Raw genomic sequence first — 6,717 nt, forward strand, 5'->3', positions numbered from 1 at the left:
CCCAACAGGGCATCCTCTATTTTTCTCTGCATCACCACTGACACTTGTTTTCTGTGTTAGTGGTTTTAGCCATTCTGACAGGTATGAGGTGATAGCTCACCGTAGTTTTTTTTTTAAGATTTTATTTATTTATTTGACAGAGAGAGAACACAAGCAGGAGTAGCAGCAGGCAGAGGGAGCACCAGATACCCCACTGAGCAAGGAGCCTGATGTGGGACTTGATCCCGGGACCCTGGGATCATGACCTGAGTTGAAGGCAGAGGCTTAACCCACTGAGCCACCCAGGGGTCCCTCATTATACTTTGGATTTGCATTCCCCTGATCATTAGTGATGTTGACCATCTTCTTCATATTTTTCATCTTCATATGTCTGTTCATGTCTTCTGGCCATTTTGATTGGATTATCTGGTTTTTGTGTGTTGGAGTTGTGTAAGAATAGATTTTGGATACTAAAGCTGCTTCATGGAATTGAAATTTTGGGGTTTTTTTTAAAAAGATTTTGTTTTTAGGGCACCTGGGTAGCTCAGTGGGTTAATCCTCTGTCTTCAGCTCTGGTCATGATCTCAGGGTCCTAGAATCAAGTCCCGCATCAGGCTCTCTGCTCAGCGGGGAGCCTGCTTCCCCCTCTCTCTCCCTGCCTGACTCTCTGCCTACTTGTGATCTCTCTCTGTCAAATAAATAATTAAAAGCTTTAAAAAATATATGTATTTTGTTTTTAAGTATTCACTACCTGCAATGTGGGGCTCACACTCACAATCCTGAAATGAAGAGTTGCACACTTCCCCCAACTGAGCGAGTTAGACACCCCAGGAATTAGCTTTTTTAACTGTGACCTTGGATTATGCCTCCGAGGATGATTCATAAAAACCTCAAATCTGTAGCTAGGGCTCTTATCCCCCTGGTTCTAGATACCTCCAAAAGCATTTTCATTTCATCTTCACATCTGTGTGATATAGATGTTGAAAACCAGCTTCATGCTTTGAAGCCAAAATATAATCCAAAGATAGAGATTGGGATAGAGAGGAACAATAGCCTCATTCCTTTGCCTGGCAGCAAGCTATGGCCTTCAAAGACTGCAACCCTGCCCGGGGGAAAGGACTGGGGGGCGGGGGAGGTTATAGGGAAAATTTTTGTATATGCTGCCTGCCTCCTTAGTCATTAGTTATTTTCAGGATGCTACCAGGTCCCTGAAATGAAAAACTAAGAAGGGAAGAGGGGAGATTTGCAGAAGAGAGGGAAAAGGTTACTTTAAAATCAAACTTCGGGGGCACCTGGGTGGCTCAGTGGGTCAAGCCTCTGCCTTCAGCTCAGGTCATGATCTCAGGGTCCTGGCATTCAGCCCAGAATCAGGCTCTCTGCTCAGTGGGGAGCCTGCTTCCCCCTCCCTCTCTGTCTGCCTCTCTGCCTACTTGTGATCTCTGTCTGTCAAATAAATAAATAAAATCTTTTGAAAAAAATAAAATAAAATAAAAAATAAAAAAATAAAATCAAGCTTCACTGAAGCATTGGGGCAGCCATTTTGATTTTTGTTCAACTTTATGCTTTTAAGAGGTTTCATAAGCAGAACGAGAACTATTACCCCATCTTATAGGGATATGAAAGTCCAAGAGCCCACAGCCAGACAGTAAGTAGGGGACTAGGGCCTGGAACACTGGCACAATGGGCCCTGGCAGGGAGTCAGCGAATGAATAACTCAAAGGCCAATGTTCTTCCCTCTGGAGTTAAACCAGAGAAGCTGCTTACTGAAGTGAAGCTTCAGGCCAGATAAAGCAGAAAGAAGGAAAGGAGAATGTACTTCATTTTCTAGGATGACCTCAACTGCAAATATTCTGTTCCATTTGCCCCATAAAAATTCATATTTATCAGCCCTTTGTTCTATCTCGTTCACAAAATGTGGTCACTGAAACTATCACACTAAATAGTGTTTTAAAAAACCACACTGTGCAGATATTAAAAAGAAAATCCAGACTCCAAATGGTGTCACTTATGCTAGGCCAAGTCACCCAATTGGGGCTTGGTCCTTAATCTAATGGCAGTTCAAACTTTCCCCAGAAATGTGGTCTTAACCAGTTAGCCAGGAATTTTCTGGTAAACACCAGTGAGGTCATCTGTCACAGAGGCCCTCTCCATCCCCCCCCAAAGGAAGATGAGGTCATCTACCCAATAAGACCTTTGTTCTTCCCCTTAAGGGAAGAAGACCTTGCCTGAAAATATCCTTTTTTCTCTTTTGCTAATTATTCTACCCTCCCACCCTGCCATCAGCCTCTGTTTCTGCCTATAAAATCCTTCTATTTTGTGCAGCTCTTTGGAGCTCCTTTCTATTTGCTAGATGGGATTCTGCCTGATTCATGAATTATTGAACAAAGCCCATTTGATCTTGAATTTAAGTTGATTTACTTTTCTTTAGTAATCTCTATACCCAACATGGGGTTTGAACCCCCAGATCAAGAGTCTCACCTTCTTCTGACTGAGCCAGCCAGGCACCCCAGATTTGGCGGGGGGTTGTATGAATTTTTTTAAAGAGTTTATTTATTTATTGGACAGAGAGAGAGCACAAGTAGGCAGAGCAACAGGCAGAGGGAGAGAGAGAAGCAGGATCCCCACTGAGCAGGGAGCCTGATGCGGGGGGGGGGGGGGGGGGCCTCCATCCCAGGACCCTGAGCAGAAGGCAGACACTTAACCAACTGAACCACCCAGGCGCCCCTGAATTTTGTTTTTTAACACAGAAGACCATATAGTTAAAAATGCCCTTCCATAGAACCTTAATTTTCTAATCTAACCCCCATAATAACCATTAACAGCTCAAGTTGTATACACAAATACATGTCAGTCATATTTTAATAAAGTGGTTTTTAAAAATTCCTTGTGAGTGGTGCCTGGGTGGCTCAGTGGGTTAAGCCTCTGCCTTCAGCTCAGGTCATGATCTCAGGGTCCTGGGATCAAGCCCTGCACCAGGCTCTCTGCTCAGCAGGGAGCCTGCTTCCTCCCTCTCTCTGCCTGCCTCTCTGCCTACTTGTGATCTCTGTCTGTCAAATGAATAAATAAAATCTTTAAAAAATAAAAAAAATAGAAAAAATAAGAATTCCTTGTCATATACAAAAACATATTTTTCTATAATATATAATATACATTTTTCTTTTTTTAACCAAACGAAATACCACCATGCACAATTACACAACTTGTTCTTTCCACTTAACATTGTCTTAGATAGGGCGCCTGGGTGGCTCAGTGGGTTAAGCCGCTGCCTTTGGTTCAGGTCATGATCTCAGGGTCCTGGGATCGAGTCCTGCATTGGGCGCTCTGCTCAGCAGGGAGCCTGCTTCCTCCTCTCTCTCTGCCTGCCTCTCTGCCTACTTGTGATGTCTCTCTGTCAAATAAATAAATAAATAATCTTAAAAAATATATATATATATTGTCTTAGATAACTTTGCCTGTCATTGCAGACAGAGCTCTTTCTTTCCTTTTAATATCTGCATAATAGTCCATTATAAAGTGTGTGTGTTTGTGTGTGTGTGTGCACATGCGCGTGTGCCTGTGAATGTTTTCATCTTCTATAAGAACAACACCCACCCAGCAGATAAGGGGGAAATGCCAGTTTCGAGGCTCAGGATGTTTTAGATCTCCTTCCGATGATGGCCTACCCAGACCTCCATCCACACAAGCTACCTCTTCAGAGCGTCTTCACACTCAGTCAGAATGAAAACTTCTGACTCAGCCCGAGCATTGGGCTTCCTCCCTTCCCCTTAGGTCCTCATCACCCCTGCCCCAGCATTTTTCCTTTCATACTGTCCCTCCCAGCTTAGATCTGTCTTCCCACCCACTTCTCTCCAGAGCAGGCTCGCCCAGCCCAGCAGGGAGCAAGCTCCTCCTTCCCTTTGGGGGGGGGGGGGTTGCATTTGCTTTTCTGCTGAGGTCCCCCTCACCGCCACCTCCTTGCTTGTTGATGCTCCTACCTCCGCCCTGGCCCGCTGGGGGCGGTGGCTGTTCTGTGCTCAGTGTCGGTGACTGGACCCTGAAGGGACACAGACTCTGCCACCAAGAGTTCTCCATCTGTAGTTACTCACCGTCTCTGCAAAGGCTGGCTGGGAGCTTTTGGCTGCGAATTCAGATGATTAACTCGGTCCTTGCCCCCTCTTCCTTGTGGTTACCCCACTTTCATTTCCTCTCTGCCTGCTTGTGCCTGCATACCTAAAACACGGGCCAGAGGCTTCAATCTTGTGTACAGCCCTCTGGACGGTGTCAACCCACCAGAACTGACCAGGGCTGATGGAGGAAAGAGAAGGAATCTGTGGCAAAGGGAGAAAAGGGATAACTGCTGGTGCTCTGGGTCCCAGTCCCCAGGGAAGGAACCCCCTCACCATTCGCAGACAGTGCCCCGTCTGGCCTCACCAACTTCCTTCTGCTGCCTAACCACAATAATGAGGACCAAAGACAGCGGGAGACCCAGGACCCAGCCCAACTCTGAGGGACAAGGAGATGCAAAAGTTGTGAAATCCAAGATAAGCATCTCCATCTACCTCCTCTGGGTCCTGTCTTCTTCATCTTATCCTTTCTCCTGAGCAGATGCCATTCTCTCTTCTCCGTAATCTTCCTTCTACCTTCAAACTTGCATGGGTTTCCCTTTGCTCCTACTGTGGCTTCTACCTGCTACGTGCTTCTTGACATAATGTCTTCTGTTACCTTCCCCTCCACCAGCTCTCCTTGACACTGAAATATGTTGTCCCCTTCTCCACACCAGCAGAAATCCCTGTCACCCCTTAGCTTCAAACCCCGGGCTTTTCTCTGCTCTGTTCTGGAAGCTCCTGTAGTAAATAATGCTGACAGACCTCTTTCTTTTCTGCTGACATCTGTTTATTCTCCACCTCTCCAGTTCCATATTAGTCTCCTTCCCTGGTTTCTCTTCCACCTTTCCCTTCCCGAGTCTCTCTCTCCCCACCTTGTCCTACCTCATCTCCCTTGGAAGTCCCATTTAATCCCCTGCAGTCCTCCATCCCCACCTCCGTCTCCGTCCTAAATGCCAACTGCATATTTCTTCCATCAAATGTAACACATGTAAATCAAAATTTCTCTCAACTTCTCACACCCCACCCCAAGCAGCTGCCTTCTTATGACTTCCCTTTCATGGTGACTAGAGCAGCATCTCCAAGATGTTCTGAAGCTTCCTTGGTACCCTTTGGATCCTTCGACTCCCACTCTGCACCACTTTTTACATCTTCAAAATTTCTGGGACAGCTGACTGGCTCAGTGGGTGGAGCATGTGACTCTTGATCTACTGGTTGCAGGTTCAAGTCCCATGTTAGGCATAGAGATTGCTTTTAAAAAATTAAATCTTGCAAAAAATAAATCCTCTTTTGCAACCCAGAACTCATGGCTCAGTATGAGTTTTGATACAGATAAGAAGGAACAAGATCCGGGGTGCCTGGGTGGCTCAGTGGCTTAAAGCTTCTGCCTTCAGCTCAGGTCATGATCTCAGGGTTCTGGGATCAAGCCCTGCATCGGGCTCTCTGATCAGGGAGCCTGCTTTCCCCTCTCTCTCTCCTTGTGATCTGTCAAATAAATAAAATAAAAAATCTTCAAGAAAAAAAAAATTAAATCTTGGGGCACTTGGGTGGCTTGGTCAGTTAAGCATCTGCCTTTGGCTCAGGTCCCAATCTTGAGGTCCTGGAATAGAGTCCTGCATAGGTTCCCTGCTCAGTGGGGTGTCTGCTTGTCCCTCTGCCTCTGCCTCCCCTGCCTACTTGTGTTCTTTTGTGTGCACTCTCTTTCAAATAAATGGATAAAAATTTTTTTTAAAGATTTTGTTTATTTGACAGAGAGAGAGCAACAGAGCATTAGCAGGGGGAGTAGGAGAGGAAGAAAGAAGCAGTCTCCTCCCTGAGCAGGGATACTGATGCAGGGCTCCACCCCAGACCCTGGCATCATTACCTAAGCTGAAGGCAGACCCTTAACCAACTGAGCCACCCAGGTGCCCCTTGGTAAAATATATTTTTTTAATTTTTAAATAAAAATAAAATCTTTAAAAAAAACTTTCTCCCTAATTCAGCTCCCACCCACCCACTATTTTCCCTGGATTGTTTTGTGCCTTTTATCATCACTGTCCTGTGCAAACACCCCAGAGGTCCCGTGCTGTGTGTGCACCTTCTCCAGGCTGACTCCCCCTGCCTGATCCCATCCAGCAGCATCCCTACCTCATCTCCATTGAGACCTGTCTCTTCCAGTGGGAGAAGTTCTCCTATGTAAACTCAACTCAATATACAATGTCTGCCCCACACATTGGGTCTGGCTTCGCCTGTGTATTTGTTTTGTTTTTCTAACAATGTTGGAAGTTCCTGGAACAACTTTGTATTCCTCTGTGCCTTCTAGGGTGGGGCTGGTAAATTCATAAGCTCAGGGGTGAGACTAGGAAGGCAAATATATGAGGCAGAGAGGGAGCAAGGATGGTGTGGAACATAATAGAGGGTGCGAGGACCTAAGCCGGCCAAACAAAATCCATCTGCGGGGTGAACGGACCTGTGGCCACCAGTTTGAAATCCTTACCCAGGTGCCACGTCCTGGCCACTCTTCCGTGAAACATTTCTTTATGGTTGATTTTCCCGAGGCAACAGTCAGTCCCTCTGTGTCTGGCTAGTGAAATCAGGTGACCTGATTTCCTCGGCCTGGAGTAGAAGGAGCAAGGGGCCTCAGCAGCCCAGAGCTGTCACCTCTCTTCTCACCCAC

The 6,717-nt window shown here is 46.2% G+C and overlaps 1 pseudogene; it reads left to right on the forward strand.

Annotated features, from left to right (window-relative positions):
* Positions 1–5,299: 5,299 nt before the first annotated feature.
* On the forward strand, positions 5,300–5,408 carry LOC131808744 (small nucleolar RNA SNORA40; annotated as a pseudogene).
* Positions 5,409–6,717: the final 1,309 nt, after the last annotated feature.

Source organism: Mustela lutreola, chromosome 9 (assembly GCF_030435805.1).
Source record: "Mustela lutreola isolate mMusLut2 chromosome 9, mMusLut2.pri, whole genome shotgun sequence".
NCBI lineage: Eukaryota > Metazoa > Chordata > Mammalia > Carnivora > Mustelidae > Mustela > Mustela lutreola.